At 50.6% G+C, this 12,949-nt stretch overlaps 1 protein-coding gene across 5 annotated transcripts in view; it reads left to right on the top strand.

Moving 5' to 3' along the window:
* The window catches only part of LPP (LIM domain containing preferred translocation partner in lipoma), a 552,127-nt gene that overhangs the window by 192,429 nt on the left and 346,749 nt on the right, over positions 1-12,949 (top strand). Inside the window, exons 1-2 of one of the 5 annotated variants that reach the window (XM_049803001.1) lie at positions 5,736-5,947; positions 12,467-12,732. The exons of 1 other annotated variant lie outside the window; for it this stretch is intronic. The gene's annotated coding sequence lies outside the window, so the exon portion shown is untranslated. Of the gene's footprint in view, positions 1-5,735; positions 5,948-6,231; positions 6,308-12,466; positions 12,733-12,949 lie in introns of those variants that run through there. 3 more of the 5 variants (XM_049803002.1, XM_049802998.1, XM_049802999.1) reach the window with 3 other exon arrangements.

Below are 12,949 nucleotides of genomic sequence, written 5' to 3'. Positions count from 1 at the left end.
CAATTCTCATTCCTTATACCATCTTAAACTCTTCTTTGAGGCTTTAAACTATTTAGGACCTCTGTAGGAGATGAATACGGATTTTGAAGCACTCCATGGAAGGCAACTCCTGAGCCAGCAAATCCAGACCTTTGCTATTGCACAGGGCATTATCTTATGGCACGGGACTTAGGCCTACCTAATCCTCCTGGAAAGTCCACCTTAAGCTACTGGTCTTTGACATTAGCCAAACTGCATGGCTTTTGATTTCTTAAGCTCTTCCCATCAATCCTGTCGTTCTTCCCTCTAGTCTGCCCAAAGCTCAGGGAAATGGAAATGTCCAGGGGCCAAGCGCAGAGTTCAAGTTTTGTTCAGATGAAAACCATCAAGAGAAAGAGTGTATGTACTACCTCCGAGCAAGGAGGCCAGAAGGTCACTGGTTTATTTTGCAGGCTTGTCAAACAACTCCTCTGTGATCTGTTATTCACCACAGATCAGACTTTTTTTCATCCAGAATAGCTGTTCATATTTTAATTTTTTTTTTTTTTTGTGAATTATCTTTCTTCTCTTTCACCAGGGGGAATATAATTTTCTCTTCTCCACCCTTCCTAATATTTTGGATCTCTCTAGGTGTCTCTGTACTACACCCATCTTCCCTGACTGAAGGAGTTACATGTGAAATTCACAGTTGGCATTTCTAGCTTGCAGAGATTATATTTATGTGGCTGTACACATTTTTACATGCTGCAATGCTATTCACTTTAGAAGAAGAACCCACAAGATTGATGAGTGAGGCAACATATTTAAAATACACATCTTGTAAATGTGTTAATGACTGTATAGGCTATAGGTCCCTGTGGAAATAAGAAGAGGCATTCTTTTAATAAACAATGGAGCGCATCCAGTTTTTCTTCCTACTTAAGTTATTTCCAGCACATTCACTAAAATGCTACCAGATTCAATAATATTTGTCTCTTTCTTGGCTTCTTACATACATAGCTTTCTTCCTTGACAACAAGTCCAAGATTTTTTGGAGCCAAAGCAGGAATGATGATGTGTTTTTGTTGTTGTTGTTCTTCTAACCAGCTGTCTCTGCTCATCTTGCTGTCACTAGGAGAAGACATCTGCTTAGTACATTCAATATTTTTGCTTTGATTCTCAACAGGGAGGTCAGAGCCTATGTAAAAATGTCCCCCAAAATATTTGTTACCACAAACATTTCTTTTAAGACCGGGGTACTTCTTTGTTTATTCAGTGTAGACTCTGTAAAGAATTTGACCAATTCCCTTCCTGTAAAACAAAGCACTCATGATTTCAGCGCTAAAATCTGGACATGAGACATTCACCATTAGTGAGGTACCATGCAAGATACCAGATGGTGTAAAATACCAAGTCTAGTGACTTCTGCTTTAATTATTTCACATCATTCTGATGAGATACTACAAACCTGATTTTTTTCCCCACTAAGCTGAGAGTGAGGATTCTTAATGAAATTATTGACTTCTTTACCAATTCTATGTGCTTATTTCATTGAAACTGATTAGAAAAATGGAGTAGTGCTAGTTATGGCTTGCCTGTGGCCACAGAGCTCCAGGCAGTTCTTTCTTCCAGGCACTAGCGACCCTCCTTCCTCATTAACCAAAGATCCAGTCTAGCAAAACACTTCAATCCTTAAATCCAGCCCTGTTCAACAGAACGCTTAAACCTAAGCTAAAATCTCTCTGGGCTCAAATTGGATTTAAGTATGTCCTTAAAATTAAGTATGCTACACTGGCAAGTTGCTCAGCTGCACTTCTCAGCATTGGGATTTAGCAGTTTTGCAAAGCTTTACCACTCCTTCCAAGTGTGGCACAGGCAGCTACGGGCCAGATGGTGGACAGAGCAGAGCAGGGAGCAGAGCCTGAAATGGGTGCAGGGAGGTTTATGCTTTCCTGAGCTACCCAAAACTCACCGTGGCCAACAGTGAAATGATATGGAATCAGATAGGACTGATTGCCAGGTAAAACCGAGCATCTGGTGAATCACATGCAACTCAAAGATGTGTACAGAGATGCAGGATTTGGTGATGGTCACTATCTCTGATATACTCATGGAAAGTTGGGGAGGTAGTTGGAAATTGTATTTCTCATCAGTGAAGATTCCCTTGGGGCTCTGGCCCAGACTCGATCACTGTCAGTGATCTGTGATTTAGTAATGCCTGCCCAGTACGTGCCTTGCATTCCTGTCTGGATACAAACATACCTGCAAAATAGGGAATGACAAAGCTTGGCCCACTGCTCTTCCTAGATTCCTTCCACCAGTCAGCAAACATGTGTGTATCTCTAAATCAGGAACATGCACCCTGATTGGAAATGAATTCAGACTTGCAGGTTGAGTCTTTTCTCTCCTGTCTGCCTAGTATCCATGCTGGTGTTTCCTCATTCCTTCCCCGGTGCCACAGGAATGCTATTGCTGTGAGCTCAGATTTTGCATGTGCTTCCAAGAATACCCTTTGGAGACCAAAGGGTCAAGTGTGCCGCTGCAGTGTGTGTCTTGATGGGAACGGGTGTCCTCATGGTGAGGTGGGTGAAAAGTGCTGTGGTTTGGGGCAGAGGAGTCTCCAGTTGATCTAAGGCTAATTGCATCTGATCTTTGTCTGAAAATTAGGTGGCAACTCTCCCAAGAACACGTGCTTAGTGTGTTTTCCAGCCTCTCTGGCTTTTACCCACAGAAGGATTAGTTCACCAGGTGGGCGACTTTCCTGTTGTTCTGGAATTGTTGCTAGTGAGAGAATACGTCAGATCCCCACAACTTCATCTGATTAAGAGTTGAATTGCACCAAAAATTACTTGGGTTAGAGATAAGGAAAGTTTTTCTAACTGTGAAGCTCTGGAATGGATCCTCTAGATCCATTCTAGGGTAGGTGAACCTCCATCAGGCATGGTTTAGGCAATGCTGCTCCTGCTTTACAGCCTGAGGGATGAATTCCCGTGGCTTCCCAAGGGCTCTTCCCATCCTGGTTTTTCTTTGTGATTTTTGCATCTGAAATGTCACCGAAAAGCAGAGACCCAAACTCTGAAAAGCAAGGTTTCACCTGCTGACTTGTGGAAACTTTGTACAGACGTGGGTTGCATGCAGTCTGATGGGAGGTCATGGTGTGTCATTCCCTGCACGAAACCTTGCGCTGTGGGTTTATAAGGGCTCCTCCAGACATGGGGAGGTGAACCGACTGGTCTGAAGTCGTACAACACAGGAAAAGTAGGAACCGAGGCCAGGTTTCCAGCCTTCTAGTCATGCACCTTAACCACTAAAAAACTTCATTTCCTTGAATTAATATTGGCCCAGTCCGACTCTTGTATTACTGCCTCCTGAGCGGCCTATGCAATGTCAGGCATTTCAGCCTTTTGCTGTTTAATTCATTTTGCTGCTATGGTGCAGGGTGCGGTAGATATTGCTGAAGGAATGATTGCATGTTGCCAGTATTTTTGATTCTTTCCAGGCAAAGAGCAGATTTTCACAGCCAGGCTCAACACCTTGAATTTTCTACTTTCATTTCCAAAGTGTATGATATTGGTCATGATAGGAGACCGAAAAAAAATAGAAAATTCACGCTGTGCTTGACAAGGCAGTGACCATTCTGGTCAGCGTGTTACAAGGGTAATGGGCTGCAAATCAAACTTCTGCTGCTGTGCTGCAGAGGATTAGTCACAGTTCATCTACCTGAAAAATGGAGGTAGTAGTAGTTACTATCTCACACTCTGGAGGCTCAAAGCTTCAAACTTTTGGGATCATTCAAAGGAGGCTGCTACGGATGTGCAAAGTATTCTCTCTTCTGCTAACACGACTGGAAAATTGCATAAGCTCGATGGATAAAGAAGCAATAATTGTTGGATATGGGACAAGGAAAATATTTGACCACTGGTTTTCTCTGAAATACTAAATGGAGAACACTTGTCTCTCATCTTGGGCCAAACAGTTTCTTTTAGTTTTCAGATGCTTCCCCTAGATACCAGTTGACACAACACAAGGGCTGTTGCAGATTTGCAAGAGAGACCGAACAGAGAAGAAAAAAACCCCAGACAACAACCCCTCTGAAAATCTGCTTCTCCAGAGCATTACAAATCCAGGCTCCGTCGAAAGCCCCACCACGCTGAGGTTGACAGACACGAGCGCCAGGAAGTCCCTTGTGATGACCGCCTGCGGCAGAAAATACCGTCGTGAGTTGTCCTGGGCGCTCGATGATGAAGGAGCACGACCTTGCAGCCTGGTGGTCAAAGCACTCATCTGGAAGGAGACACGTGAACTGTAGGTTCTCCAGGGAGGGAACTGAACCTCATTTTACAGGGCCTCGGGCAAAGGCTTTGGCCGCTCAGCTTGTGCTGGTGCTACGGTCTGATCCACCAGCGCTGTAGAAAGCAGCCATGCCCGTGTCTTTCACAACAGGCCATGTTCGCCGAGCGCTATCGGCACTCTACGGCACTCTAGGTACACCCACGGCACGGGGCCCTGGTGACTCATGCGCTATTCTGCCTTGGCTTTGGATCTCAGCAGGGTTTAAACACAGGGCAGGCAGCTAGGACAAGGCTAGGGTATTTCTAGTCACAGTCCTAACGCTTAGAAAACGTCCGTGGCTGCGACCGACAGGCTCACGCAGCTTTTGCTGCCGCGCTTCTAAGACAGCATCTGGCCCCGGCAGCCCTCTCCATCCCTCGGGAGGAATTTAGCACCCCTGGAACCGGGGGCCAGCGTAGGACACCAAATCAACCACAGATGGGGGATTTGCACTGGGGACTGAATTTGGGCTATGTCATGCTTCCCCTGCTGCGGGGCCTGCTGGGGAAGGGGTGCCCGTCAGGGTGGGGTGGTATCTCCTGGGGTGCCTGATCTGCCAGAGCGCTCAGGTCAACCTGGGAGCACGCTTGCTCGTTTTAGACACTTTGGCAGTCGGGGAAGGGGGAGGGAGGCTGGCTCAAGGCTCGGTACTCCAGCTTCTGAAGTCTTTTCGGCACTTAATGTCCTTTTTTGGGTCCTTACGTGCAAACTTCCCCTCCTGGGGCTGTCAAGCGGTGACTGTAGACATTAAAGCTGGTAATGGGATAAGATTGTAAACATCTTCTGAAAGCGCACAGCAGAGCCCTTTACTGTCAAAATGAAATATATTTAAAGTGCTTAAAAACTCATCCAGAAATCTCTTTCCAAATGAGTAAGGCTTGGCAACTCTCCCCTCCGCAGCCCGAATGCAATGTAACCCTTCTGTCTTCTCCTCTTCAGGGCAAACGCAGATACCCAGCAGCTACTTAAAGGGTAACATTCCACCATAAAAACAATCACACTCAAAATCCGAATTATTTTAATTGCAGTCCTTATAAATAGCCACAAAACAATCAACAGAAAGCGACCAGAGAACAGTTTCCCTTCCCCCGCTCCTTAGTATGCTCGACAGGTTTTGTTTTGAATCTCTGCGCCGGCAGCTCCTTTTGTAGCTCTGAGCACCTTTTCCCTTCCCACCCCCCCCACCCCCTTTTCCATGCACCCCGTTCGGGGCAGAACTGAGGGAAAAGCCGGTTGGAAAAAGCGTCCCCCAAAATCAGAGGAAGCCCCGGACAAAACTCTTGCCCAAAGTTGAACGCTGCGCGTTTCTGGGCCTAACCCCGCCGGGTTGCAGGGCGGGAGGGGGATGCCTCCGGGGTCGGGGCTGCCTCCAGCCCCATCGCCCCTCCCCGAGGTGCCGGTAGCTGCCGCCCCCCCCCCCCCCTCTCCCCGCCATGCGGCCGCCCCGGCCCCGGCCCCGGCCCCAGCCCTTACATGGACAAATCTGCCTGCAGGGAAAGGCAGGAATTTGGGCCCTTGACGTCAGCCCCGGGCAGAGCGCAGCAGCCCGGCGGGGTGGGAGGCAGCGGCGGCCGCTTTCGCTTTTTGTTTCGGGGGGGCGTCCCGCCGAGCTCGGGGCTGCCGGCCCCCCCCCTCCCCTTCCTCCGCCCGAGGGGAGGTAAGGGTCGCTTGGTTGGGGGGGGGGGGGGGATGCAGGAGGCGGGAGCGCCGCGGCCGGGGGGATGATACGGAGGGGCGCGGGAGGGGCTGGCGGGAGCCGAGGCAGGGATGCGGGAGGGGGTGGCCGGGGGAGGGAGGGATGCCGGGGGGATGCGGGGTGGGGGTGCCCCGGGGCAGCGGCGCGGAGCGCGGAAGGGGCCGGCGGGCGGAAGGGGCCGGCGGCGGAGCCGAGGGGGGGGCGGGCGCGGAGGGGCGGTCCCGAATCCCGGCCCCGCCCCCGGCCCCGCCTCCCCCCCGCCGCCTCCTCCTCCCGCCGCCGCCGCCGCCGCGTTCGCCTCCGCTGCCTCCTCCCCCCGAGGTATTGTTGCAGATAATAACTTGCCCCCTTCCTCTACCCCCCCCCACTCCCCCCCCTCAAACCCTCGCCCGCCGAGGCAGCTGTGCAACAGCTGGAGCCCCCGGCCGGGGCGGGGAGCGCTGCCGGCCGGCCCGGGGGGGGGGCCGCGCATGGCTCCTCCCTCCGCCCGGGGCGCCGCGGCCGCCGGAGGGGGGACGGCCCGATCCGGCCCGGCCCGACCCGGTGCGGTGCGAGCTGGGCCGTGCGGCGGGGGCAGCTCTCGGGTGTGGGGCAGGGACCAACTTCCCCGGGAGTTCAGCGGCCCGGCTGCACGCCTCACCCCCTCCCCCCCGGCTCCGCGGCGGGCGGGGGCTGCCCCGCGGGCCGGGGTCCCGTTCTATACCCCCCCCCCCCCGTTTCACCCAGCCCGGGCGGCCGGGGCTCGGTGCCGGCGGCCGCAGGTGCACCTGGCCCGGGCGGGGGCCGCCTCTACGCCCCCGCGGCGGCCGCAGCGCTGCCCCGCCGCCGCACCTTGCGCCGGCCGCCCCCTCGGCCGGGGCTCGTAGTAAAGAACAAGTTGAGTAAAGCCCTGGCAGCCTTTTATACGCCAGGGGAGGCCCACCCTTCCCCAGCAGGTAAGGACGTAAAAGTTTCCCACAGCCTTACGTCACCCTGGGCTTTTTTTTTTTTTAAAATATAAATTTTTTTTTTTTTTTTTTCCCTCCCCCTTCTCTTCCCCTCCCCTTTTGAACAGGCAAATCTTATTCCTGCCATTGTTCAGGAGCGCTCTCCACACCCTGGGGCTGTGCTGGGGAGCAGGCAGTGCTCCCGAGTAGGAGGTGTTGATGGTGAAACTCATGCCATAATTGCTCTGGCTACTGTACCTCAAGGTGCAGTTTGGCCCCGTTGGTGAAACAAGCGAGCGTTGGATTCTCTTGCTTTGTCTTGATTATTATTTTTTGGTTGGTGTTTTTCTATGCCTGCATGAGTTGGCTTTTTGGCCCAGTTGTTTGGTTTTTGGGTTAGGTTCCTCTTTGGTGTCCTTCTGTCTTGCTAGGCGATTGGTACACAAAAGTTTTAAGAGCTTGCGAGAGCCCTCAAGCTTGCTGATGTGTCTTCCTGCACATCCACACCACCTTGGCCCCTGTGCGCAAAATGGTTCTGACCCACGTGAAATACAAGGTTTCGCATGGAAGCGTTAGGTTTTTGGAAACACTCTAGATTTGAGGATTTCTTCGCTTCCTGGGACTCATTCACCTGTAGAGTTTGTGCTTATACTTTCCAGGGATGATTTCTGGGGCAAGATCCAGGAGAGTGGGGAGTCCCTCGATGTCTAGGACCTGGGTGATACAGCAGGTGCTGACTCACCAAGAAATTGCAGATACGGGATATTAGGAAGGCAGGGGAACAGATGGAGCCGGGGAACAGGACACAGCGTTTCATCTGTATGTGAACAACGCAGCTGCGTTCACGCTGGAAAATGTTGGTTGCAGTCCTGTGTGTAGCCCAGCCCGCTGCGTAGCAGCGCAGTTTGGGCATGCGAGGGACTTTCTGGTTATCCCCACCCTTGCTGCAGTAGGACTGGCCCAGGCAAGGCTAAATAGTGCTCTGGAATATGGGATTTTCCTCAGGAAATATTTCCATCTCAGGATAAAGATTTACTATTGAAAACTTCTCTCTGCCCGTTGGCCTACTCTGTTTCCCCCCACCCACCCCATGACCTTTCATCCTGTCACTCCTCAATTTATGAGCTCTTTTATTCCCCTCTTTCAGTTGTTTAGCCTTTGTTGGAGGGTTTTTCCCTACGGGATGGGCTGTCAGCAGGTGACGGTGTGGGTGGTGGCCATAAGGGCCACCTGGCAGCGAGCTCCTGCCCGTGCCTAATCCTGCCTGCAGCTCCAGCGGGATGCTGGTGCGGCTAATGGGGCCTTCAGCCCTGCTCCCCTCTAATTGTTGACTTTCATATACAGTTTTCCTTGAATTGTTTTCTTCAGGGTTTGTTTGTTTTGGTCTCCCCCCCCCCCCCCAAGTCTGCTTGTGTTGGCTGTTGTTGGGAAAAGCTACCAAGTTGGGGGAACCTGGTCCAGGACGGTGGTGGCGCAAAGTCCTCATCGCTTATGGTGCTGGGGGCTCTCCTGCCATCAGATGTCTTCTGGTCCTTGTAGGCTCTTCTCCCAGCCCTGTGCTGGATGGTCTGTTAGGAGCGCGTGGGTTGCTGAAAGTCACTGTAGGCTTTTTGGGGGTCTCTTGGCTGGAGAGAGGTGCCTGGTAGCGGGTAGGCAATGTGCAATGAATCTTTTGGACTGTGAAAATGTGCTCCTTATGTACAGAAAGGGCACTTGAGTGATTTTTAATGCCCTCTTTCCAAAAGTTAGCCCTAGAGTGCGTGCCTCGTGTGGAGGCCGTCGGCATGTTGGCCATGCACGTGTCCTGTGTTGCCAGCGGTCCTGCTGTCCAGAAGTTCCAGTCAGGGATACGTGGCCATCGTATGCTGCTTGGGCAAACTCCTGGGTGGAAACAGAGGACGCGTCCAGGAAAATGCAGCTGAGACTGTGTCTCATTGAAGCTTCTGTCGGTACAGCCCCAAACAGCTATGAATTGCTGTTGTGCAGTCTCCACAGTGCAGGATGCCTGGGTCGGTGAGGATTACAGCTTTGTCGGTGCGTAGCTGTCTCCGTTGTGCAAGTCCCGGTGGCCCGGTGTGGTTGGCTGGGCAGCCGGTACCGAGCTGGGAGAGAAGCTCCAATTCCTGTTGCACCAGGGTGAGATTTTTCACCTTTGGAGCAAGCTTGGAGATGAGCCCAGGTGTCGGGGCAGGATGCTGGTGAGCGTGTCCATCTCGGTGTGGGCTCCAGCTCTGTGGGTCCTGTCCTCTTCTGCTAGTTTGGATGAGCAGTCACCCAGGTTTAGAGGGTAAAAGTGTTGAATGATAGTCTGTGATGTGCTCTCGTGAAACCAGGGCAAACCAGCAAAAACCTGCTTCTAGACTGGTGGTCCAGGATTGGCTTTCAGATCCCGTATCCCAGCAGTCATGGTTAGGTACAGAAATTTCCAGGTTCCTGTGCAGTTTAGATGCCTTGTCTCATGGAAACTCCCAGAGGACATCACATCTCCAAGTTGCATTGCTCCGAATATTGTCTTCAGCTGTGCTGTGTTAGTGAGAGATAATGGGCTCCGCCTTACCAGCATCAGGAACTGGTGCAGTGTAATTCAAGCTTTCAGATAATGAAAGTGCGGATTCGGATGTGTATCCCTTGTTTCTCTAGGATGTTCAGGGGTGAAGCTCCAGGCCTGGACTAATGAGTTTTGCAAGGCACCTAATAGTGTCAGCTACAGTCTCAGTGGAGCTGGAGTGCTTTTAAATATATAATATGATCATCAGTATGTATTTTTAATTATAACTCGTAGTACAAATTGCGGTGTGGGAGTTCATGGTCAGAATGGAGACACCACTCACTTAATTTCAAAGCCCGACTGTTGCCTTGTTTGTTAAAATCGCTGCTTGCGTTTGTCTGTATAATGCCTGACTATAAAACTTCAGTGACTCCCTTATGACCAGCGAAGCCTGGTGTATGCAGTTTTGGAGAGGGATAGTAAAAATGGTGGGGAGCTGGAAAACCTGAGGGAGTTTGACCAGTAGTTTGGGATTGCTCCTCTGTAAGGGATACGTGTAAGAAAGTTGTCACAGAAACAGTGAGTGCAGTGGAAAAGGGGTCTCTGTGCCTTTGTAGCAGTGCAAGCCAAGGTGAAAGCGGCTGATTCAAAATTAACAAAATTAAGTACTTTTCCGTGTAACTAAATGGTGGCATTTATCATGCAGAACGTTGCTGAGGACAAGAATTTAGCCAAGCGTGGAAAGGAGATGGGGTGGTTGTATGAACGTCAGGTACGTTCAGATTTATACCACCTAATGGTGATGGCTCTTGTAAACATCTGATTGGAAAGAAGAGACTGTTTGGCACAGGTTTCTCTGAAACATCTCTTGCTGACTGTAGCTGGAGAAAAGCAGTAGCTTGGGTGGATGACAAATTGTTTGCAAGAAGACAGTTTCCGTGCGTCTGTGGAAACATATACCCTCAGGGTGACCGCAGTGGTTTCTCTATTCCTTCATGGTTGTGCGAACAGTGCATCCTCGGTGGCACTTTGTCGAGCATCTGAAAGCCTGACCTACACAGCTCCGCCTTTCTCCTAATAAACTCCTCTGGCCCTGACGTGGCTCTGGGCAGCACCCCCCCGCTCCGGCTGGCCCCGCACCATGCTGGGTTTCACCTCTGGCTGGACATCGATGCTCTTCCCAGTGCAGTCTGTGGTAGCTCTGGTAATCCCTCCGGGTGGGGGGAAGTCCCAGTGGATGCATGGAGTGGTTTTAAAGATGGCATTGAGATGACGAAGAAATATGCATTTCCTCTAGGTACATCTATGCTTTTTAGGCACGTTATTTTTTCGATGGCGAGAAGCCTTCAGGGAAGCAAGATGAATACCAAGTCTAGGTGACCCGCCAGAAGTCTGGGATTCAGCGTGTGTGTTTGCTCTGTGCACACGTGAGCGAGACAGCGATGCTCTTGCCTGCTTTCGGTCCCCTGCAGCTGCTGTCTTACCCTGGTAGCTTCATCCTCTCCCTTTGCTCTCACAGCAGGGTAATTCTGCTAAAAACTAGAGAGCTTACTGGAACTGTAGCCACGCTTCAAAAGCGGGCAGGAGCAGAGGAGACGGAAACCATAGCTTATCTAAGGATGTGGGTTATGTGAGGGACGGAGTCACAAAGAACAATACCTTTAAAGACTGTGGGTTATATGTAGGAAAATATAGGACTTGAAGTAACTTTATGAACAATGGTTCCAGAGGAGGGATCGGAGGGAAGACGTTGGCTTTCACATGTGCACTGGGATGCTGGAGGAGAGCATCGGTAAAGTCTGAAGAGCTCTGTGTTTTCCTCTTTTTAATTTAGGGAGCTTTTTGTTTTGTAAAAATAGAAACAAACAGAGAAAAGAAAACAACAAATCAAACTGAAAACCACAGACCAGAAAAACCCCACAAAGTTTAAAAGCTTTTTGAGAGCTTGTGCCCGCCCAAGAAGTGGGGGTTAGCATGGTGCAGGGTTCGGCTCTTTCCGTTCCTCCTGCTTCTGGGCACAGCAGGGCAGGTAGGGCTCGCAATGTTTCCAATCCAGGCTGAAAAAAACCCCCCACTACCCACACTTAATCATTGTGATTAAGGTTACTGGTAGAGACACCTCGGTAGAGATTCTGCTTTCATCTCAAAGAGCTGGTTTCGATCACGTTCTGAGCAAGCGCAAGAGCTGGCATGAAAATGATCATTTTTAAGTTGCTGTCAGCAAGTCTCTGTCATTTTAGACTGTCAGTATCTGTTGTTGGGATCTGTGGGTGACAGTGACACACGTGTGAGTCACTCAAGCACTCCCAAGCTATTGCAATATGCTCAGGAAAGGAAAACAAACATCGGTGGAGTTGTGGGCTGTTGATAACCTTTTCTTAGAAAAAGATACCAGCTTTTGAGCATTGCAGGCTGTTAGGAAGAATGTTTTCTGTGGCCCAGTGATGCCGTAAGGGAACCTTGTAATAGAGTGATTCCTCAGTAACCCCATAAATTGCTTTATTTGGTTTGGGGGATTGGGATGCTTGAGGGTCTCTGGTGTACGCCAGCTTGTTTCTGCGTGATAGCCCATCAGCCCTCTTTGGGGTTTCCAGATGTGGCTGGGAGGGATCCCTTTTTGTGCCTAAGTGGGTTTATGCACTTGAGCATCCTTTAAGTAGGTGCCATTCAGCACTTGGCTGCCTTCCTCCCCCTGCTGCCGCTGCCCAGTGATGCTTCAAGACAGGCAAACTTCCGCCAAGTCTCGGATGATTGTGCTGCCAGTGGAATAGTTAGTTGAGATTTAATATGGCCATTATCTTTAGGTAATAAAATATCAACTAACTTGCCATAACTATCTTGTTTAATGTCTATTAAAAGCCCCACATACTTCATTCACTGGGTGAAATTTAATAGAACTTCATCTAAGCATTTATTGCTTATTTAATTTAAAAATAAGTTGATCTCCACAGTTGGTAACAGGCACTGAGGATTTAATTAACGTTCAGTAAACTACCCTGTTAGCTCTGAATTACAGAGTCGGGTCTTGTTTGTACGTCAATTTGTAACCTGTCCCCCCTTTATTAGGCCGATGGATCTCATTGTGGGGAGCTGCAGTCGTCTCCTCTTCGCCCTCTGCTCCTGCTCTCTCCTCCAGCTGGAGAGCCCCTGCCAGGGCCGTGCAGCTGGGGGTCCTGACGCTGCTGAGGAACCAGGACTTGGCTGCTTTGTTGTGGATGGAGGAGGCTGACCGATCGTACCGCAGACCTTGAAGGAAGGGGCTGTGGAGCCCAGTGGGGTGGGTAGGGATGCACTGCACGATGGGGTAAAAGCAGTCTAGCTCCAAATTTTAGGTAAGTATAACAGAGCAAATTTACAATATCTCCTCTAAGGCTTTTGCAGCAGTGTGGCTGGCTGCATGAAACTCAGGTTGGTGAGGTCTTCTTTTTGGGAAGAGAAGCTTGGGGTGATTCACAGGTGACTTGCCGGCAGTCCTGCTGCGGTTGCTGTGTTCATTGTACCCCAGCTGCAGTGGTTTATATCTCAGTAACGGGCATGTGGATCTTCGAT

Source organism: Accipiter gentilis, chromosome 6, assembly GCF_929443795.1.
Source record: "Accipiter gentilis chromosome 6, bAccGen1.1, whole genome shotgun sequence".
NCBI classification, from domain to species: domain Eukaryota; kingdom Metazoa; phylum Chordata; class Aves; order Accipitriformes; family Accipitridae; genus Astur; species Astur gentilis.
Note: the sequence above shows the minus strand (reverse complement) of the source record. Positions and strands in the feature narration are given on the sequence as shown.